The following is a 24802-nucleotide window of genomic DNA, read 5'->3' as shown; positions in this document are numbered from 1 at the left end:
ACATTGGTGTGTCCCCAGCACCTAGACTAGTGCTTCCCTAGAGTAATTGCTGAATAAATATTAGCTGAATGAATGAAGAGCAATTGGAAACCACTGAAGAATTTTAAGTGGAGAGACATGAGGCTTTCCTGGTTCTGTCAAAAGAAATTACTCTCTCACTTATCTTTCTCCCAGAACATCTTTCCACAATTTTTCTTGAATTATAATTACCTGTCAGTCTAATTTTCTCCAAAAGATTGTTGAGGATAGAGAGTATGTTTAATTCATCAACACACCCCCTACCACATGTATTGCATGCATTAACATTGGTAGAATTAAATGGAAGTTACTGTTTCTCTGCACATAAATTCTTGAAATGGCTATGTTTGGTTTTCTCAGCAAATTAGATTATAAACTGTTTTTGAATAGGGAAAGTTTCCTTGGCCATTTATGTCCTCTCAGCAGCTCTTAGCAATCAGTACATTACTCTTCTTAAACAGGATTCAATCTCTTTGTGTTTCTGTCTGTACAATTTCTGTGACTTAACGACATCCAGGTCTCCATTCTAATGAATTTCCAAGCGATCCTTTTTTTTTTTTTTTTTTTTTTTTTTTGAGACAAAGTCTCACTCTTGTCGCCCAGGCTGGAGTGCAATGGCATGATCTTGGCTCACAGCAATTTCCGCCTCCCAGGTTCAAGCGATTCTCCTGCCTCAGCCTCCCGAGTAGCTGGGATTACAGGCGCCTACCACCACGCCTGGCTAACTTTTTATTTGTATTTTTAGTAGAGACGGGGTTTCACCATGTTGACCAGGCTGGTTTCGTGATCCGCCTGCCTTGGCCACCCAAAGTGCTGGGATTAATAGGTGTGAGCCACCGCGCCCGGCTCCAGGCAAAATTTATGCATCCATTAGGATACCTAAAATTTCTATGAGTCAAAACCCAACTAAAAGCAGCTTAAACAGGTAGGGGTTCATTATATCAGATGGCCAAAGGGTTGGAGGCAGAGTGCCTTTAGGATTGTTTAATTCTGTACTTCATTGACATCTTCTAGGATACATCTTTCAGCTCTGTCATTCTAGCTTGTCTCCTCATGGTCATGAGGTGGCTGCAGTGGTTCCCAGTATCATGTTCTCATACAGTGACATTCAGAGGCAGGAGAAGAAACCATTTCTTCTCAGATATCTCTTCTAGAATGGAAAACCTTTCTCTGAAGTCCTGCAGTGTATTTTCCTTTGCTTATCATTGGCTAGAATTGCAACACATGCTCTTGCCTAAACTAGTTTGGTTAGGGAAATGGAAGTGTTCAGATCTGCCTATATTAATTGAGATTCATCCCCTGGGATGGAGGAGGAGGCATTATCCTCAGCACAGAGTCACACAGAGGCTTGGCCCTCTTACAACCAGGAGGGAGCGGGTAGGGATGGACTTGGGTTAGCACTGACAGTGTCTGCTATATCTTCTGCTTGTTTGTTCTCCAACCTGGCCTGATTAAAAGGCCTGAAAAATTTAAGGTCCCCAGGTCCTTCCTCCCATCCAAAAACTAGGGCCATGCTATTTTTTTTTTCTGAATTGATCTCTTTAATTACACAAAACAAACAAACAAACAAAAAAGCCCCTACACTAAATACCAAGCAGTGACTTATTTAGTTTTAAAAAGAAACAAAACCAGATCAATGAACTTGAATTAAAACTGCACATTGAGCATATTGCTTAGTCTCTCTGTGCCTCAGTTTCCTTATCTATGAAATGAGGATAATAATAATACTTAAATTACAGGGTTGGTGTAAAGATTAAATACGTTATTATTCAGTCAATTTTCATTATTTATGGATTCTGCATTCATGAATTCTCCTACTTGCTAAAATTTATTGGTAGCCCTTAAATGAATACCTCTGGCAATTTTATGGTCACTCATGGACATTTGCAGAGAAGTGCAAAAGCTGAGTTGCTCAACATACATGCATGTTCCTAGATGAAGTTGAACAAGGCAACATTCTATCTTCTTGTTTTAGCTCTCATACTATAAACACAGGTTCTTTTCATGTCTATTTAGTGCCTTTTTTTTTTTTTTTTTTTTTTTTTTGCATTTTAGCGCTTTTGTTAAAGATCTTGCTGTTGATTCCCAGGCAGGATGGCTGAACAGGAGCAGCTCGGGTCTGTAGCTCCCTGAGAGATCAACGCAGAAGGCGGGTGATTTCTGCATTTCCACCTGAGGTACCTGGCTCATCCCATTGGGACTGGTTAGACAGTGGGTGCAGCCCACACAGGGTAAGTCGAAGCAGGGTGGGGCATCACCTCACCCGGGAAGCACAAGGGGTCAGGGAACTCCCTCCCGGAACCGATGAAAGCCATGAAGGACTGTGCCTTGAGGAACCATGCATTCCAGCCCAGATGCTATGCTTTTCCCACAGTCTTTGCAACCCATAGACCAGGAGATTCTCTTGGGTGCCTACACAACCAGGACCCTGGGTTTCAAGCACAAAGCTGGGTGGCCATTTGGGCAGACACTGAGCTAGCTGCAGGAGTTTCTTTTCATACTCCAGTGGCACCTGGAACACCAGTGAGACAGAACCGTTCACTCCCTTGGAAAGGGGGCTGAAGTCAGGGAGCCGAGTGGTCTTGCTCAGCAGATCCCACTCCCACATGGCCCAGCAAGCTAAGATCCACTGGCTTGAAATTCTTGCTGCTAGCACACCACTTTGAAGTCGACCTAGGATGCTTGAGCTTGGTGTGGGGAGGGGTGTCCACCATTACTGAGGCTTGAGTAGGCAGTTTTCCCCTCACAGTGTAAACAAAGCCCTGGGGAAGTTCGGACTGGGTGGAACCCACCACAGCTTGGCAAAGCCGCTGTAGCCAGACTGCCTCTCTAGATTCCTCCTCTCTGGGCAGGGCATCTCTGAAAGAAAGGCAGCAACCCCAGTCAGGGGCTTATAGATAAAACTCCCATCTCCCTGGGACAGAGCACCTGTGGGAAGGGGCGGCTGTGGGCGCAGCTTCAACAGACTTTTTTTTTTTTGAGACGGAGTCTCACTCTGTAGCCCAGGCTGGAGTGCAGTGGCCGGATCTCAGCTCACTGCAAGCTCCGCCTCCCGGGTTCACGCCATTCTCCGGCCTCAGCCTCCCGAGTAGCTGGGACTATAGGCGCCCGCCACCTCGCCTGGCTATTTTTTTGTATTTCTTAGTAGAGACGGGGTTTCACCGTGTTAGCCAGGATGGTCTCGATCTCCTGACCTCGTGATCCGCCCATCTCGGCCTCCCAAAGTGCTGGGATTACAGGCTTGAGCCACCGCGCCCGGCCGTCAACAGACTTAAATGTTCCTCCCTACTGGCTCTGAAGAGAGCAGCGGACCTCCCAGCACAGTGCTCCAGCTCTGTTAAGGGGCACACTGCCTTCTCAACTGGGTCCCTGACTCCCGTGCCTCCTGACAGGGAGACACCTCCTAGCAAGGGTCAACAGACACCTCACACAGGATAGCTCTGGCTGGCATCTGGCAGGTGCCCCTCTGGGACAAAGCTTACAGAAGAAAGAGCAGGCAGCAATCTTTACTATTCTGCAGCCTTCACTCATGATATGCAGGCAAACAGGGTCTGGAGTGGACCTCCAGCAAACTCAGCAGATTTGCAGAAGAGGGGCCTGTTAGAAAGAAAACTAACAAACAGGAAGCAATAGCATCAACATCAACAAAAAAACCGACCACTCAAAAACCCCATCTGAAGGTCACCAACATCAAAGACCAAAGGTAGACAAATTCACAAAGATGAAGAAAAACCACCACAAAAAGGCTGAAAATTTCAAAATCCAGAATGCTTCTTCTCCTCCAAAAGATCACAACTCCTCACCAGCAAGGGCACAAAACTGGATGAAGAATGAGTTTGACGAATTGACAGGAGTAGGCTTCTGAAGGTGAGTAATAACAAACTCCTCCCGAGCTAAAGGAGCATATTGTAACCCAATACAAGGAAGCTAAGAACCTTGAATAAAGGTTAGAGGAATTGCTAATTAGAATAGCCAGTTTAGAGAAGAATATAAATGACCTGATGGAGCTGAAAAACACAGCATGAGAACTTTGTGAAGCATACACAAGTATCAATAGCCAAATCAATCAAGCAGAAGAAAGAATATCAGTGATTGAAGATCAACTTAATGAAATAAAGTGTGAAGACAAGACTAGAGAAAAAAGAATGAAAAGGAGTGAACAAAGCCTTAAAAAAATATGGGTCTATGTGAAGAGACCAAACCTACGTCTGATTGGTGTACCTGAAAGTGACGGGGAGAATGGAGCCAAGTTGGGAAACACACTTCAGGATGTTATCAAGGAGAACTTTCCCAACCTAGCAAGACAAGCCAACATTCAAATTCAGGAAATACAGAGAACCCCACAAGGAGAGCAAACCCAAGACACATAATCATCAGATTCACCAAGGTTGAAATGAAAGAAAAAATATTAAGGGCAGCCAGAGAGAAAGGTCGGGTTACCCACAAAGGGAAGCCCATCGGACTAACAGCAGATATCTCTGCAGAAACCCTACAAGCCAGAAGAGAGTGGGTGCCAACATTCAACATTCTTAAAGAAAAGAATTTTCAACCCAGAATTTCATATCCAGCCACATTAAGCTTCATAAGTGAAGGAGAAATAAAATTCTTTAAAGACAAGCAAATGCTGAGGGATTTTGTCACTACCATGCCTCCTCTACAAGAGCTCCTGAAGGAAGTACTGAATATGGAAAGGAAAAACCAGTACCAGCCACTGCAAAAACATACAAAAATGTAAAGACCATAGACACTATGAAAAAACTTCATCAACTAATGGGCGAAATAACCAGCTAGCATTATAGTGACAGGATCAAATTCACATATAACAACATTAACCTTAAATGTAACGGGCAAAATGCCCCAATTAAAAGACACAGACTGGCAAATTGGATAGAGCCAAGACCCATCAGTGTGCTTTATTCAGGAGACCCATCTCACATGCAAAGACACAAATAGGCTCAAAATAAAGGAATGGAGGAAGATTTACCAAGAAAAAAAAAAAAAAAAAAAAAAAGCAGAGGTTGCAATCCCAGTCTCTAATAAAACAGACTTTAAACCAACAAAGATCAAAAAAGTCAAAGTAGGGCATTACATAATTGTGAAGGGATCAGTGCAACAACAAGAGTCAACTATCCTGAATATATATGCACCCAATACAGGAACACCCGGATTCAAATTCATCAAGGAAGTTCTTAGAGACCTATGAAGAGACTTAGACTCCCACCCAATAATAGTGGGAGACTTTAACACCCTACTGTCAATATTAGACAGATTAACGAGACAGAAAATTAACAAGGATATTCAGGACTTGAACTCAGCTCTGAACCAAGCAGACCTAATAGACATCTACAGAACTCTCCACCCCAAAGCAACAGAATATACATTCTTCTCAGCACCACATCACACTTATTGTAAAATTGCCCACATAATTGGAAGTAAAATACTCCTCAGCAAATGGAAAAGAATGCAAATCATAACAAACAGTCTCTCAGACCACAGTGCAATCAAATTAGAACTCAGGATTAAGAAACACACTGAAAACTGCACAACTACGTGGAAACTGAACAATCTGCTCCTGAATGACTACTGGGTAAATGACGACATTAAGACAGAAATAAAGAAGTTCTTTGAAACCAATGAGAACAAAGACACAATGTACCAGAATCTCTGGGACACAGCTAAAGCAGTATTTAGAGGAAAACTTACAGCACCAAATGCCTACAGGAGAAAGCAGGAAAGATCTAAAATCGACACCCTAACATCACAATTAAAAGAATTAGAGAAGCAAGAGCAAACCAATTCAAAAGCTAGCAGAAGACAAGATATAACTAAGATCAGAGCAGAACTGAAGGAGATAGAGACACAAAAAATCCTTCAAAAAATCAATGAATCCGGCTGGGCACTGTGGCTCATGCCTGTATTCCCAGTACTTTGGGAGGCCAAGGCGGGAGGATCACGAGGTCAGGAGATCAAGATCATCCTGGCTAACACGGTGAAATCCCGTCTCTACTAAAAATACAAAAAAATTAGCCGGGCATGGTGGCGGGCGCCTGTAGTCCCAGCTACTCGGGAGGCTGAGGCAGGAGAATGGCGTGAACCTGGGAGGCGGAGCTTGTAGTGAGCTGAGATCACGCCACTGCACTCTAGCCTGGGTGATAGAGTGAGACTCTGTCTCAAAAAAAAAAAGAAATCAGTGAATCCAGGAGATGGTTTTTTGAAAAGATTAACAATGCAGATCGACTGCTAGCCAGACTAATAAAGATGAAAAGAGAGAAAAATCAAATAGATACAATAAAAAATGATAAAGAGATGTCACCACTGGTCCCACAGAAATACAGACTACCATCAGACTATGAACACCTCTATGCAAATAAACTAGAAAATCCAGAAGAAATGGACAAATTCCTGGACATATATACCCTCCCAAGACTAAACCAGGAAGAAGTTGAATCTCTGAATAGACCAATAACACATTCTGAAATAGATACATGCACACCTATGTAACAAATCTGCATGTTCTGCACATGTATCCCAGAACTTAAGTATAATAATAATAAAAAAGAATACTTTTAAATCAATTTTGCTTTCACTTTTACCTTTTGAAATAAATCTAGATAGCCATTTTTAAGTGCCAGGTAGGGTGGAAGTTGACTAAATACAGACAGAACTACAAAGTGAAATTAAAGAACTATGCTTTATGAATACCTGTCTTAAAGGGTAATACATCTTGAGTGTCCTTATTTTTATTTTATTATTCAGTTCCTATCATCAATTGTGGTAGCTTCCCTCCCCAGCACTGGTTAGCTAGAACTTTGAGAAGCTGAGATTCTCTGAACTCAAAGGAGTCTTGACCTCAATCTGTTGTCCAAACAGGTGCAAATTTGCTGCAAAGCATCATTGTCTGCTCCATGTTTTACTGTTCTGAGTTATTTCATTAAATAACATGAAAAAAAAAAGATTTTGCCACTGAAAATAGCCCTCAAGCATCATGCTCAAGTGCTGTCTATTGTTTCTGTGCACCAGGAGGCTGTTGTGTTTCTTATGTAGAAAATACATTTATTAGATAAGCTTCATTCTGGTATGAGTTGTAGTGCTGTTGGTCATTAGTTCAATGTGGATGAATTAACAATATCTACTAAATAAGGTGTCTTTAAATGGAAACACCCATGAAACAATGTTCTGTATTGATCAGCTGTCAAAATGTTTTGATTAGAGACTAACAGGAACTTAACTTTGTGTTTCCTCTAGGAGCAATGATTCAATATTCATTAATTCAGTGTTTGTGGTGACTTTATAGAACATAACTACTTTGAATAATGAGAATCAACTCTATTTAGAGTGTTCAGGATAGCTTCTGTCATGTAGTAAAAACTACTTGATTATTGGTTATAGTGTCATCCAAAATAATAATATTCTCTAAACTAGAATAATATTATAATCATAGAATATTCTGCAAAGTAAATATGAACTGAGTCTATATTTCGTGCCATTTCATTTAAGTCTGTCAAAGTAAACGAGTAAACACAAAAACAACCATAAACACATCTGGTTTCATAGCCAGTCAGCCAAGAGCCAAAGGATTCACCCCAACTCAATGCCCTCAAGGGTCACAACTACATCAAAATAAGAGCCATTGATAACAAATCCATGGCCAACATCATACTAAACAGGCATAGGCTGGAAGCATCCCTCTTGAGAGCTGGAACTAGACAAGGATGCCTACTGTCACCACTCCTATTTAACATAGTTCTGGAAGTCCTAGCCAGAGCAATCAGGCAAGAGAAGGAAATAAAAAGCATCTAAATAGGATGAGAGAAACTATTTCTGTTTGTAGGCAATATGATCTTATACCTAGAAAACCCTATAGTCTTTGCCCAAAATCTCCTAGATCTGGTAAACAACTTCAGCAATGTTTCTGAATACAAAATCAATATACAAAAATCAGTAGCATTCATATACACCAACAATATCCAAGCTGAGAGCTAAATCAGGAACACAATACCATTCACAATATCCACCTGACTCCCTGCCCCTAAAAAATCCAATGTAGGAAGACTGCTAACCAGGGAGGTGATAGATCTCTACACTGCTCAAAGATAACAGAGATGGCCAGGCACAGTGGCTCATCCCTGTAATCTCATCACTTTGGAAGGCTGAGGCAGATGGATCACCTGAGGTTAGGAGTTTGAGACCAGCCTGGCCAAAATGGTGAAACCCCGTCTCTACTAAAAATACAAAAAAATTAGCCGGGTGTAGTGGTGCATGCCTGTAGTCTCAGCTACTTGGGTGACTGAGGCTGGAGAATCACTTGAACCCAGGAGATAGAGGTTGCAGTGAGCTGAGATTGTGCCATCGCACTCCAGCCTGGGTGACAAGAGTGAAACTCCTTCTCAAAAACAAAACAAAACCAAAAAAAAAGATACCAGAGATGATACAAACAAATCGAAAAACATTTCATGCTCATGGATAGGAAGAATCAATATTGCTAAAATGGCCATACTGCCCAAAGCAACTCACAGATTCAATGCTATTCCTATCAAACTACCAATGACTCTTTTACAGAATTAGGAAAAAGTATTCTAAAATTCACATGGAACCAAAAAAGAGCCTGACTAGCCCAAGCAAACCTAAACAAAAAGAATAAAGCTGGAGGCATTACACTACCCAACTTCAAACTATACTACAAGGCTACAGTAACCCAAACAGCATGGTACAGGTACAAAACCAGTCACATAGACCAATGGAACAGGTTACAGAATCCAGAAATAGAGTCGCACACCTACAACTATCTGATCTTTGACAAAGTTGACAGAAACAAGCAATGAAGGAAGGACTCCTTATTCAATAAATGGTGCTGGGGTAACTGGCTAGCCATACACAGAAGATTGAAACTGGAGACCCCTGCCTTTCACCATATTCAAAAATCAACTCAAGATGGATTAAAGACTTAAATGTAAAACCTAAAAGTATAAAAATCCTGGAAGAAAACTTAGGAAATACCATTCTGGATGTAGGCCATGGCAAAGATTGGATGATGAAGACTCCAAAAGCAATTGCAACAAAAATGAAAATTGACAAACAGAACCTAATGAAACCAAAGAGCTTCTGCACAGCAAAATAAACTATCAACAGAGTAAAGAGTCAACCTACAGAATACAAGAAAACATTCACAAACTATGCATCCAACAAAGGTCTAATATCTAGGAACTATAAGGAACTGAAACAAATTAACAAGCAAAACACAAACAATCCCATTAAAAAATGGGCAAAGGACATGAACAGACACTTCTCAAAAGAAGACATACGCATGGCCAACAAGCATATGAAAAAATGCTCAACATCACTAATCATTAGAAAAATGCAAATCAAAACCACAATGAGATACCATCTCACACAGCTCAAAAAGGCTATTATTAAAAAGCCAAAAAGTGACAGATACTGGTGAGGTTATGGAGAAAAGGGAATGCTTATACAGTGCTGGTGGGAATGTAAATTAGTTCAGCCATGTGGAAAGCAGTTTGGTGATTTCTTAAAGAACTTAAAACCAGAAGTACCATTTGATCTAGCAGTCCAATTACTGGGTATATACCCAAAGGAATATAAATTGTTCTACCACAAAGACACATGCACATATATGTTCATTGTAGCACTATTCACAATGGCAAAGACATGGAATCTACCTAAATGTCCATCAGTGGTGGACTGGATAAGAAAATGTGCATGTGGCAGGACGCGGTGGCTCATGCCTGTAATCCCAGCACTTTGGGAGGCCAAGGCGGTTGGATCACCTGAGGTCAGGAGTTTGAGACCAGCCTGACCAACATAGAGAAACCCCATCTCTACTAAAAATACGAAATTAGCTGGGCGTGGTGGTGCATGCCTGTAATCCCAGCTACTCGGGAAGCTGAGGCAGGAGAATCACTTGAACCCAGGAGGCGGAGGTTGTGGTGAACCGAGATCACACCACTGCACTCCAGCCTGGGCAACAAGAGTGAAACTCCATCTCAAAAAAAAAAAAAAAAAAAGGAAAGGAAAGAAAATGTGCATGTACATTGCACCATGACATACTATACAACCATAACAATAAAATGTCCTTTGCAGCAACGTGCATGGAACCAGAGATCATTATCCTAAGTAAATTAACACAGCAATAGAAAACCAAATGCCACATGTTCTCACTTATAAATAGGAGCTAAACATTGTGTACACATGGACACAAAGAAGACACCATAGACATTAGGGCCTACTCGAGGGTAGAGGGTGGGGTGAGGATCGAAAAACTACCTACTGGGTACTCTACTTAATCTAGGTGACAAAATAATCTGTATACCAAATCCCCACTACACGCAATTCATTCGTGTAACAAACCTGCACATGTATCCCTGAACCTAAAATAAAAGTTGGAAAGAAGGAAAAGTTAAATGACTTTAAAAAAGGGTCACTACTGCAAAGCCACAAGGGAAGAGAGAAACAAGAGACAGTAAACTTGAGATGCTGCAGGATCTTGATTACAGGAATGACCACTTGTGAAGGAGCACAAGTGTTGTCTATGCTAACAGGACCCCTTAGCTCAGGTCTGGTTTTTGTCCCCCAGTTCAGTATGACCCAGCCTCATCCCAGAGCAGAGGAGCACTCAGGCCCCAGCATGTGCTTAAGGAGGGCGAGTTGTGCTGGCTCCAACCTCAGCTGAGAGCAGCATTTCTAGACACTCATTAGCATCCTCTCAATCTCTTTTGCCCTATGATGCTAGATAGGGGGAATTAGACTGAAGCTTTGTTTGAACTGCACCTTTACAGGGGATGAAAAGGGTAGAAGGAATTCCAAGCTGTGCTTTGGAGAAAAAGAGTGAATGATTCCATTACCTAGTCTCTTAGCTTTTCATATCACTGTGACACAACAGTTTCAAATCTATGTATAGAACAGCCTATTCAAAGCCATTTAGAATATAGGATAACAATGCCAAAATAATTTGAATGTAAGTCTTTGATCTCCTCATTATAATGCCATTACCATACCATTATTAGCTAAGATTACAATGACAAATCAATTTTAATTGAAGTCTTTGGAGATGCCATTTATAATGCTATTATCATGTGAATTTGCAATGGAAAAGTTACTTGAGCAAGCTTGTTGAAACACAGCTATAATGCCACTATAATGGAAAATTTTGATGGTGAAATTATTCTAAGTTCCTAGGGACTGGTGATTATCATATAAAACTACCAACCATGAAAATGATGCCCCCTCAATAATAAATCATGCGATAGACAGTATCTACTGATCAAAGAATATCTTTCTCACAGAATGAGTTCACAAAAATCATAGAATCCTAAAGCTGACAAATGGTCATTTTATAAATGAGACACCAGACATAAAGGGAGGTGACAAGGCTTACGGCCATGCAGTGAGTAGCAGAACCTGGACTCAACCTCAGTTCTTTGAGTCTTAGTCTTCAGGTCTTTGACTGTTAGAGCAGATTTCAGCACCTGTTTTCTCTAATTTCTTTAAAGAGCAGGACTGTGGCCAGGTGTGGTGGCTTCCACCTGTAACCGCAGTGCTTTGGGAGGTCCAGGTGGAAGGGTCACTTGAGGCCAGGAGTTTGAGACCAGCCTGGGCAACATAGTGAGACCTGGTCTCTACAAAAAAATTTTAAAAAATTATCAGGGCATGGTGGTGCACACCTGTAGTCCTAGCAATTCAGGAGGCTGAGGCGGGAAGATTGCTTGATCCCAGGAAGGTGAGGCTATACTGAGCTGTGATAGCACCATTGCATGCCAGCCTGGGAGACAGAGTGAGAGCCTGTCCCTTAAAGAAGAGAGAGAGGGAGAGAGAGAGAGCGGGACTTCAGGAAAACAGTAAGGTTAACATTAGACTAGAACCACAGGAAAATTTCTAGATCATGGAGGTCTTGTAAGATACTCATTTTATACTAGAAGATATCCTAGAAGAATGTTCAGTATCAGTGATTAGGAGATATCCTAGAAGAATGTTCAGTATCAGTGATTTCATGACTCCTAATGTTGGGAAGTTGGCCACATGGAAGTTGGAGCTTTATTCTGGCTTTATGGTTTCCTATGAGAGAATGTTTCTTTCCTGAAAGAGAAATTTAAACTCGTCTGTCTTTGAGTAGATAAAGATAGAGAGAAAAAATGATCGCATTGCACCAAGAAGTTAGTTGCTTAATTCAGGCAACTAACGACTTGGTAAAAATAAAAAATCAGTTAGAACTGGTTGTTTGGCTGAAGAGAGTGTTTAATTCAATCACCCTGGGAAGCCATTGCTTCCAATTAGCTCACTAGAGTGTCTTTCATCCACAGAGCAAGTCTTGTGTTGACTCACCTTCTTTCTCTTAATTTGTTCAAAACAGACAGTCTCCTCTTACTTCAAAAAGCTTCTCTGTTCCTCTGTCACACCATCCCACTTCTTTCATTTTTCACCTTCTATTCTGGCCCACCCTTTAGGGGGAGGGATAGGACTGTGTAGGGAAATGCATTCTTTCCCCATGTCAATTTCCTCCTTGGACGATTCTACTGTGGGCTAGACCTCCTGGTTCATTTTCTCTGAACTTGTTCATTTCTTAACAATGGCAGGCAGCTAATGTTTTTAGAAAGTTGCTATGTGCCAGGTACAGTGCCAATGATTTGATTTAGCAAATCTAGCCATAATTATTATAACCCATCAAGCTGGAGTTGAGTGAAGCTATTTATCCAAGGTCTTGTGTGCAACTGGGATATGGACCTTGATTTGTTGGGTCCCAGAGCCTAAACTCTTAACCACTCTGTGTCCCAGAGGCAGCTTAACTTACAACAGTGGTTGAGCTCACAGATTCTGGAGCCAAGCAAATGTGTTCAAATCTTGACTTTGCCACTTACTAGCTGTATTACACTGGGCGAATTACTTAACTTCCGGGTACCTCAGTTTCCTCATCTATAGAACTGAATAATAACTTAGTTTAGCGTGTTATTTAAAATTATCAGCTAAGGCCAGGCACAGTGGCTCATGCCTGCAATCCTAGCACTTCGGGAGGCTGAGGTGGGTGGATCACCTGAGGTCAGGAGTTAGAGACCAGTCTGGCCAACATGATGAAACCCTGTCTCTACTAAAAATACAAAAAATTCGCCAGGCATGGTGGCAGTCGCCTGTAATCCCAGCTACTCAAAAGGCTGAGGCAGGAGAATCACTTGAATCCAGGAGGAGGAGGTTTGCAGTGAACTGAGATCATACCATTGCACTCCAGCCTGGGCAACAAGAGCGAAACTTCATCTCAATAAATAAATAAATAATAAATAAATAAATAAATCATAAATAAATAAATAAATAAATGAATAAAATAAAATAATTGAGCATGGTGGATCACTCCAGTAACCCCAGGTTGATGTGGGAGGATTGCTCAAGGCCAAGAGTTCAAGACCAGCCTGGGCAACATAGCGAGACTTCATCTCTAAAAAAAAAAAAAAAAAAAAAAAATAGCTCGGTGTGGTGACGGACACCTGTAGTCCTAGCTAATTGGGAGGCTAAGGTGGGAGGGTTTTTAGCGCCCAGGAGTTTGAAGTTGCAGTAAACCATGATTGTGCCACACTGCACTCCAGCCTGGGTGACAGCGTGAGACCCTGTCTCAAAAAATAAAATAATGTGCAGTATACTTGGAATAGTGTGCAATGCACAGATGTAGTCTGTAAATGACACTTTCTGCTACTTCCTTTTTCAACTATGTGACCAGGTTCACAAGGTCCTGTGAAATGTGGGGTAAGAATGAGGGGAGATACAGTGAATTGGTGATTTACATGAACGCAGTATCCCATGCTAAGTGTGGATGTATACATTTGACTTGAGTGCGCAGTTTAAGAGGGAAAGCTGGACCTTATGGGAGGCTACTAGCTGCTTCTGGCATGCAAATGCCAATTTTAAAGGGGCAGGATTAGAGAGGATGAAATCTGTGACCATCCTGAAGTGAAATGAAAGTCAGTTTCTTAAGGTCAAGGCTAAAATGTTAGTGTGCATTACACGGCTATGGGAAAAGTAGTGTAACTAATTATTTTTGGAGGGGTGGCAGTCAGTTAAGCTTTAGACAATCTCAATGAAATTCCTTAGACCCATGTTCAGGAGGCCACTGGCTGAACAATGGCTCAGGAATGTCAGAAATCTGAGTTCTCATTCTGGCTCGGCTACTGATCTGTTTTGTGACCATAGTCCCTTAATCCGCCCATGCCTCTGTTTCCCTGCCTGCCAAATGCCAGGCGTCTCCCTGGGTGATTTTGAGGGATAACCAATAAAAAGGATTAGGGACAAGAACCACCATCCAAATTGTTAATAAAAGTGGTATTTTGTACTCAATTATTTACATCTAAACCCTTTATAGTCTGTCTTTGGCATCATCCAACCTCCATCTTTCTTATTCTTGTACTTTGCTTCCCCTCTGTCATGGAGAAGCAAAAACATGATATATATGGTACAGTATCTTGCAGTGATATTACAGTCTGCATGAAGGAGAATTGGTCATGCTTCAACATTTCAAGTAGTTGCTGTCCAAGGGAGAAATTTATTTAAGGGATGCCCCCAATCCAGGAAACAAAGAAGCCATAGAGAAAAAAAAAATGCTATAGCAGCTCTGGGTCTCACAATGTAACTGGGTGTTGCTGTCTGTGTCATGCTGGCCAGTGCCTGAGCAAAGGTAATAGGAGGATTCTGAATGCGGAGAAAAATAATAAAATTGCCAGTGTGTTGGAAATTAAAGTTAATTCCCCGAGCATAGATAATGAACGCAGCATTGATTGAAATAAATGATGTTCTTTGCTTTAGAAATGTTATTTGAATAACTGATATTGTACTTTGTCGGGCCACGGTTTCAAATGCATTCGATTATACATTTTAGTGTTTCTCCCCAAACAGTCTTTCAAATCAGTATAAATTGCTGTCTGTAGCAGGCATGTCTTGATCTTTAGCTGCCATGACAACAGGATACAGGGAAATGCATTTTCATAACAATTGCTAGCAGTGTTTAGTATCACTGTTACTTTGTGTCAGGGAACAGCTGGCTTTGAGAAGAAAACAGCATTGTTTGCTTTACTTGAAAGCTTTTGTTATAATAATTGAAAAAAAAGGTAGAGAAAGTGTTCTTTAGGGGAAAAGGAGGTAGTTGGAGGGTAAAGCCCAGAGCCAGGGGAGTGGGGTGGGTATGGGGAAAAAGGCGAGAGAGAATGAGAGAGAGAGAGAGAGAGAGAACCCTGCTAGCAAAGGAGGGCTATACCAGTGCATGCTAGTGTTAAGCTACCTAGAAAGTAATGGGGTAATCAGATTAGCAAATTGAGTCAACTAATATGATTCTAAATGATGTAATCAGTTTTCAAAAACTATGTGTGTGTGTGCGTATATATATAATATATATGCATTTTTTCTCCTGCCCATTTTTTTAAACTCAAATATTCTAAAATAGTCGAGAGAGCAAATCTGAGGAATTTTGGAAAATAACACACTGTTGGGGACAATATACTTAAAAAAATTTCAGGCAATCATGTGCTTCAGGAAAAAAGGAGTGAAGGTACTTCTTCCTCCTAGTTCTCTGATATTTATGATGTCTCACATCTAGCAGCACCATAGCAGAAGGGAGGCTGCCTACCCTGTCCCTGCAACCCTGCCTCTCTCTATCTCCATTTCTTTATTTTAAAATTAAGATTAACCCAGGCGCAGAGGCTCATGCCGGTAATCCAGTACTTTGGGAGACTGAGGCAAGAGAATCACTTGAGTCCAGGAGTTCAAGACCAGCCTGGGCAATGTAGTGAGACCCTCACCCCCACAAAAAATTAAAAAATTAGCTGGGTGTGGTGGTGCATACTTGTAGTATAATTACAGCTACTCAGGAGGCTGAGGTGGGAGGATCACTGGAGCTGGGTGGGGGTCGAGGCTGCAGTTAGCCACGATGGTGCCGCTGCACTCCAACCTGGGTGACAGAATGAAACTCTCTCTCAAAAAAGAAAAAAAAAAAAGTTAATAAACTTACTGGTTTTGGGGAAGGTTAAATGAGACAAGGCATGCCAAAGATACAAGGACTTGATAAAGTGCCTGCCACATAATGAATATTCAAAACATGGCAGTCATCACTGTTATTACTACAGGATAATTTGACCAATAGAGCAAGTCTGGATCATTCTATCATCTTACACATCAAACTCCTAATGTTCCTTAGCACCCGTGTTCCAAGTCATTAGAGTAATTAGATAATTCTCAGGTTACTGCTGCCCTGTAGTTCTTGGATCAGTCATGATCCTGGCAGGAAGCAGAATTTCCTTCAAAAGATTTGACTGAAGAGATTCAACGAAGGAACTATTTTACAGAGGTGTAGGAAGAGCTGAGGGACCAATAAAGGATGCTGAAATCTCCCGAAACCAGCAACAGCCGGAATTCTGAAGAGGTGAGGGGAAGGAATAAAGGGACAGGAGTTGGGCTGGCTTGCAGCCATGGAGAAGAGGCAGCCACTATTGGAGGCACAGCTCTATGGCGGGGAGAAATGGGGAGGAAATATCTTAACCTTTCTCTCCTCTCACCATCCCATTTCTTGCTGGTGCCTCCCATTGGCTGGCTCTAACTAGAAGAGCACAAGGCATTGGGGTGTTGCAGACCACAGGGGTCAGATCCTTGGAGGCACAGAGCAGGGAGACAGGGGTACAGGGTGGATCTGCAGAGGCAGACGGAAAGGAGAACAGCCCATGGGTCAGTGTTGATCTGCCCTTAGTGTGATTTTGGCTTCTAGCATAGGCTTTAAAAAAATTGCTATAGAACTGTTTTATTTTTAGTTTTTGGCATGTTATTCACTTGCCACTGATAAAATCATAAGTTAATTAAAGGCGAGAACAAAGGTTTATTCCTCTTCTGGTCCCCACAGAGCTTAGCATAAGGCAAAACACAATTTTTTTTGGGAAAAAAAGAAATTTATACGCCCAATTGATGGGAATAATAATAATAGTTATTAATATAGCAGACACATGGCATTTACTATGTATCGGACATTAATCTAAATGTTGCATATGTGAAATATATATAATATATAATATATAATAAACATAACATTACAGTATATAATGTTATATATTATATACAATAATAAATATTTATTTATGTATTATTTATGTATATAAATAATTGTAAATTACAATAATACAGTAATATTATTGTAATTATATATGGATATATATAATTACATAATTATATATGATTATCTGTATATATAAAATTATATATAATCATATATAATATTATATATTATAATTACATATTATATATTATTATTATTACATATTATAATTACATATTATGTATTATTGTATCTAATACATATATATTTAACTGATTTAATTATCACAGTGACTCTATGGAAGGTACTACTATTAACCCCATTTTTCAGACAAGGAAACTGAGGTTCAGAGGGTGGGGAATGTAGGAACTGAATAACTAATTTGCTTCTTAATATCTATTTCTCAGAGATAGACACAGGAGATGAGGATAGGATAGAAACTCAAGGTGAGGTGAGCTGGGCGGATTGCAGAACCTCATTTTTTGCTAGGAGCAAGGATTCCTAAAGTCTACAGGGTGAACATTTTAGGTGGTGAATGAGTGGTGCACATTTGAGGTGATAGACAGGGAGTTTTGTAACAGTGAAATGGAGAGAGAGTCATTCCTTTTTCAGTTGTCTTTCACTCTTGGTTATACTAAGGAGGAAGTCTCAGGGGGTGCTAGTTTAACATCTACCACCTGCAAAATCTTCCTTTTTTTTTGAGATGGAGTCTTGCTCTGTCGCCCAGGCTGGAGTGCTGTGGCGCGATCTTGGTTCACTGCAACCTCCACCTCTTGGGTTCAAGTGATTCTCCTACCTCAGCCTCCTGAGTAGCTGGGATTACAGGCATGCGCTACCACACCTGGCTAATTTTTATATTTTTAGTAGAGACGGGGTTTTGCCATGTTGGCCAGTTTGGTCTCGAACTCCTGACCAAGTGATCCAACTGACTCAGCCTCCCAAAGTGCCAGGATTACAGTTGTGAGCCACTGTGCCCAGCAGAAAATCTTCCTTTAAAAACAAAGTACTTTTTGTAGCAATGGGATCTGGTATGTCACCCAGGTTGGTCTCAAATTCCCAGTCTCAAGTGATCCTCCTTTTTGGCCTCCCAAAGTGCTGGGATTATAGGCACGAGCCACTGCATCTGGCCAAAATCTTCCATTTGACGAGAGCAGGCCTCGGACTCAAAGCCTTTGCAGGCCACAGTATCTATCTGGAATTTTGGATATTTAGTTTGCATTGTATTTTATGATAGGTGATATTCATGTTCCCCTTTCAACAGTGAAATAACATTTTCTTTAAAACCGTGTTTATTTAGGTTAAAAAGAAAGTACCTTTAATAAAAGTATTATGTAAATAATAGTGTTATGCAGAATAGAGGTGGTATTCTATTTAGGCAATAATTTGAAAGTGTTGCACGACTGTTAGAGTTGGGGAAACATTTACTTTAGGGAAAGAGACTTTGTGGGCATCATAAACTCTGGGCCCCTCCAAGCTAATGGATGTTGCTTTGGGATAATATGCAAGTTTCTTTTTTCCCCCAGTTTTATGTTACTTCTAATTTTTACTTACTTCTTAGATAGTTTAACGGAAATAAGAGTAAGTAAATAAGCTCCTGTCCTGAACACTGAGGGCCACATCAGATCAGTTCATAGAAACCTGAAAAACTGGCCGGGCGCAGTGGCTCAAGCCTGTAATCCCAGCACTTTGGGAGGCCGAGACGGGTGGATCACAAGGTCAGGAGATCGAGACCATCCTGGCTAACATGGTGAAACCCCATCTCTACTAAAAAATACAAAAAACTAGCCGGGCGAGGTGACGGGCGCCTGTAGTCCCAGCTACTCGGGAGGCTGAGGCAGGAGAATGGCGTAAACCCGGGAGGCGGAGCTTGCAGTGAGCTGAGATCCGGCCACTGCACTCCAGCCTGGGCAACAGAGCAAGACTCCGTCTCAAAAAAAAAAAAAAAAAAAGAAACCTGAAAAACTTTTGTCAAAGACTGCTGTAGGCTGAATAACAGGCCCAGAGATATCAGATCCGAATCCCTGGAACCTATCAGTGTTACCTTATATGGCAAAGGCTTTGAATATATGATAAAACCAAGGATTTTAACATGGAGAGATTATCCTGGATTATCAGTATGGGCCCTAAATGTAGTCACAAATGTCCTAATGAGAGAGGCAGAGGCTGGTGCAGTGGTTCACACCTGTAATTCCAGAATTTGGGAGGCTGAGGCGGGCAGATCGCTTGAGCTCAGGAGTTTGAGACCAGTCTGGCCAACACGGTGAAACGCTGTGGGAGGATTGCTTGAGGCCGGGAGGTGAAGTGGCACTGAGATTGCATGACTGCATTCCAGTCTGGGGGACAGAGCCAGACCCTATCTCAAAAAAGGAGGAAGAAGTAGAAGCAGAAGCAGCAGCAGCAGCAGCAGGAGGAGGAGGAGGAAGAGCAGGAGCAGGAGGAGGAGAAGGAAGGAGGAAGAAGAAATAGAAGGAGGAAGAAGGGAGAAGAAGAAGAAGGAGGAGGAGTAGGAAGAGCAGGAAGAGGAGGAAGAAGAGGAAGAAGAGGAAGAGGAGGAAGAAGAAAAAGGAGGAGGAGGAGGAGGAGGGGGAGGAGGGGGAGGAGGAGGGAGAGGAGAGCCTAAAGATACACAGAAGCTTAAAGGGAGAGGAGAGAAAGAGGGACCCAGTGGCACAAGCAGAAGAAAATCAGAAGAAAGTGGTGTCCCCAAAACCAATTTCATCAACTTCTTTTATTGGCCAAACTCAAGAGAATCAGCAATGTAGAAACAAGCTTGAACTCCTAGGCTCAAGCGATCCACCCACATTAGCCTCCCAAAGTGCTGGGAATACAGGTGTGAGCCACTAGGCCCAGCCCTGGGCTTCTTTCTCATCCTCTTCTCACTCTTGGCACTTTGCTTGGATGATCTCAGCCACTCTCACAACCTCAACCATGGCCTCAATGACTGAATAGGTTTTTATTACGGGCCCCCCCCGCCCTGCTTTTTCTGTCTGATTCTCCGGATGCTGCACAGATACCTCAGACACATGGTAGGTGTAAATGTGAACTTAGCATCTCAGGGATTCCTCCAATTTCCAGGTGAAAAATGTGTTCCTCTTTCCAGATTTCCATTTTGGAGAATAAAACTAGGATCTATCCAGTAACTTGGGATCAATTCCTTTTTCAACTGACTTTTTTTTTTCTTTTTTCTTTTTCTTTTTTTATGTAGAGATAGGGCCTTGCTATGTTGCCCAGGCTGGTCCTGGTCTGGAACTCCCGGTCTCAAGCGTTCCTCCCACTGCAGCCCAGCTGTGCCCAGCTGGCTGATTATTATTATTATTATTTTTAAAATACATATTTCTTTTCTTTTTCTTTCTTTCTTTTTTTTTTTTTGAAATCGAGTCTCACTCTGTTGCCCAGGCTGGAGTGCAATGGCGCAATCTTGGCTCATTGCAACCTCCGCCTCTTGGGTTCAAGTGATTCTCCTGCCTCAGCCTTCTGAGTAGCTGGGACTACAGGTATGTGCCACCATACCCGGCTAATTTTTGTATTTTTAGTAGAGATGGGATTTCACCATGTTGGCCAGGCTGGTCTCGAACTCCTGACTTTGTGATCCACACACCTCAGCCTCCCAAATTGCTGGGATTACTGGCATGAGCCACTGTGCCCAGCCTAAAATAAATATTTCTTTAAAAATTTGTAATCGTGATAAAATAAACATAACATAAAACTGATCATCTTAACCATTTTAAAGTGTATTGTTTAGTGGTATTAGTACATTTATATTGTTGTGCAACCATCACTGCCATTCATCTCCAGAACTCTTCCCTGACAGACGCTCTGTGCCCATTAGACAATGACTTCCAATTCCCCCGCCCCTGGCAACCACCATTCTACTTTCTGTCTCTATGAATTTGACAATGTTAGGTACCTCATGTAAGTGGAGTCATATAGTATTTGTCCTTTTGTGACTGGTTTATGTTGCTTAACATGTCTTCATATGCACGTCTTGTAGCATATGTCAGAATGTCCCCTTTTTAAAGGCCAGCTAATATTCCCTTGTCTGTATATACCACATTTGGTTTATCCATTCATCTGTTGATGGACAGTGGGGTTGACTCCACCTTGTGGCTATTGTGAAATGCTGCTATGATCATGGGTAAACAAATGCCTGTTCGGATCTCTGTTTTCACCCTTTCTGGGCATATACCCAGAAGTGAAATTGCTGGGTCATATAGTCATTCTATATTTAATTTTTTAAGGAACCTCTATACAGTTTTCTATAGCAGTTTTTTTTTAAATAGAGATGGGGTCTCACTATGTTGCCTGGGCTGGTCTCAAACTCCTGGGCTCATGCGATCCTCCCACTTTGGCCTCCCAAAGTGTGATTACAGACATGAGCCACCACACCCAGCTTTCTATAGTAGTTTCACCATTTTACTTTTCTTTTTTATTTTTACCTTTTTATTGAGATATAATGTACAAATAATAAATTGTATAAATCTTAATTATATAGCTTAATGAAATTTTACTCATAAATAAACCCCTGCAATGACCACCAAGATAAAAATATAGACTTCACTTTTTTTTGTAAGAGATAGGGTCTCATTATGTGAGAGACCATGTTCATGGCTGGACATGAACTCCTGGGCTCAAGTGGTCCTCCCACCTCATCCTCATCTTCACTTTTGAAGGTATTTCCCACTGTATATAAAATTCTAGGTTGGTGGTAATTTATCTTTTTTAATCTTCACCATTTTATACTCCCACTAGCCGTGCAGAAGTGTTCCAATTTTTCCACATCCTCACAAACAATTCTTATTTTCTGTTTTTTGATAGTGGCTATCCAAATGGGTGTGAGGTGAGAGATTAACTATTGAACATCCTTTATTTAAGCCCCGCCGGTCTACATTCAAGCTATTGCAAATCCTGTCCATTCTTCCTATATGTCCATCTAAGTATCTTTTCCTTTCCCTAAATCATCATTGCCACTTGCTGATCTAGGTCCTTATCATTTCTTGCAAGGTTATAGGTTCCTAAGTGGTTACCTCTACCTCTGGTTCTAACCACATTCAACATTCCTCTACAGCATAGAATAAACTTTCAAAACCATCTAATTAGTTTCCCTAAAACCTTTCAATGGCTCTCTTTGGCCTGCAGGATAAAAGCCCCTTAGCATAAGCTGCAAGCTTGCTTGGGATCTGGCCGCTGCCTTCTGTCTTCATCTTCTGCCACTCTTTCATCTGTATTATGGTCCAGCATGTTGAATGATTTGTAGCCATTATCTCTCTTACTTTGAATATGCAGCACTCCCTATTGTATTAGAGGTTATGAGAAATACATCTCATGGAGGCAAGAACTGCATTTATTATAACCACTCATTATCATATCCCTGGTGGTTTATAAGTGCCTGGAACATAGTGGGAAGCTCAGACACATTTACTGCATGTCATTGTATTAATCTGTTCTTGTACTGCTATAAAGAAATACCTGAGAATGGGTAATTATAAAGAAAAGATGTTTACGGGAGGCTGAGGCAGGAGAATCACTTGAACCTGGGAAGTGGAGGTTGCAGTGAGCCGAGACCGTGCCATTGCACTCCAACCCGGGCAATAAGAATGAAACTCTGTCTCAAAAACACACAACACAACAAAACAAAACAAAACAAAAGGTTTAATTGGCTCGCGATTCTGCAGGCTGTATAGGAAGCATGATGCTGGCATCTACTTGGCTTCTGGGGAGGCCTCAGGAAACTTACAATTATGGCGGAAGGCAAAGGGGAAGCAGGCAAGTCACATGGCCAGAGCAGGAGAAAGAGAGAGGATGGGGGAGGTGCCATGCACTTTTAAACAACCAGATCTTATTAGAACTCACTCACTGACTAACAGGAGAAGAACACCAAGGGAATGGTGCTAAACCACTCAAAAGAAACCACCCCCACGAGCCAATCACCTCCCACCAGGCCCCGCCTCCAACTCTGGAGATTACAATTCGACATGAGATTTGGTGGGGACACAGATCCAAACCATATCAGTCATTATTTGCAAGTACTTCACCAAACCTTTTATCTGCATTATCCTTGTTATATCTCACAACAACGCTTTGAAGTAGATATTGTTATTGTTTCAATTTTACAGATGAAGAAACTGAGGTGTGGAATTTGAACATTTTGCTCAAAGCCATACAGCTTGTAAATGGCAGTGCTGGGGACCAGATCCAGAGCTGTCAGATTTGACAGCCTATACTTTGTTTTTTGAGAAAGGGTTTCACTCTGTTGCCCAGGCTGGAGCACAGCCACTCAATCATAACTCACTGTAACCTTGGACTCCTGGGCTCAAGTTATCCTTCTGCCGCAGCCTCCCCAGTGGATGGGACAACAGGCATGCACCACCATGCCTAATTTATTATTTTTTTTGGTAGAGAAAGGGTCTCACTATGTTGCCCAGGCTGGTCTGAAACTCCTGACCTCAAGCAATCCTCTCACCTTGGCCTGCCAAAGTGCTGGGATTACATGCGTGAACCACTGTGCCAAGCCTAGGTGAAGTTATCTTGGTCAAATTCAATGACCAAAGACTTGGGGAGTAAGGGGTGTGTGTGTGTCTTAGGGACTTCAGCCAAAGTGCACAGTCTGTTGATCCCTGTGTTCTCTCTTGGAGCCTCTGAACACTCTTTTTCCCAGAAATGGTAAAAATAAAATAGGATGTTTGAAGTGAATATTTTTCACTTCACATTTTGCATATTTCCCCATGACATTCAGAAATGGACAGAGAAACAAACAGATATAAACATTCAGGAAGAAGTGGTTTTGCTATCAGGGGTTTGCAAAAATCAAAACCATAAAAGGAAGAGAACGTTCAGTGGATTGATCTGCCAGTCCTGATATTTTGCTTTGTATTTCCTCCACGAAAGAGATGATCTGAGATCATATGATATCCAGTTTTAAGTGACAAACAGAATTAGGAATCAGACATATATCTTCTAACAGAAGTTAGAAGTGCTTTTAACAGAGCATAGCTGCATGTTGGAATCATCCACACCATTAAGAGGAGAATTCTAGAAAGGCAGTATGTTACATTTTGCTTAAAGTCTGTCCAACAACTTCAGTCTTTCAAGGACCACTGTCAAGGTTTTTACAATAGCTCAGTATTTAATAAATTTATAAAAAGGATTTTTGCAATATCCACATATAAGCAATACTATTATTCTCTTAAAATGTTAAAAAAAAACCCCAACATTTATACTTTGGCAATAAAAATCATCATGGTTTTGAAATTGTTACGTATTTTTCTATGCCTTGAAATATAATGTTTAATCTTTCATTTTATTTCTTGATAAGCACGCTTTATTGAAAAACAATATGAGTATTTAAAAAGGGTACAACTATCGGGAGGCTGAGGCAGGAGAATGGCGTGAACCCAGGAGGCGGAGCTTGCAGTGAGCTGAGATCCGGCCACTGCACTGCACTCCAGCCTGGGTGACAGAGTGAGACTCCGTCTCAAAAAAAAAAAAAAAAAAAAAAGGGTACAACTTGTTTCTGGAGAGCTTGATGCATTTTTACAAAGTGAATACACCCATGCAACCAGCATGAGATTAAGTAGTTAAGCAGGACCAGCACCCCAGAAACCTCCCTTGGACTTCCTCCAGTCCACATGCCCTTTTGAAAGAGAAGGCTCTTCTGAATTCCAACATTTCAATCAGTTTTGCCTGACTTCTGAACCTTATGGAATCTTATGGTATATATTA

Source organism: Macaca mulatta, chromosome 20, assembly GCF_049350105.2.
Source record: "Macaca mulatta isolate MMU2019108-1 chromosome 20, T2T-MMU8v2.0, whole genome shotgun sequence".
NCBI classification, from domain to species: domain Eukaryota; kingdom Metazoa; phylum Chordata; class Mammalia; order Primates; family Cercopithecidae; genus Macaca; species Macaca mulatta.
The sequence above is the reverse complement of the archived record's forward strand: the minus strand, read 5'-3'. Positions refer to the sequence as shown.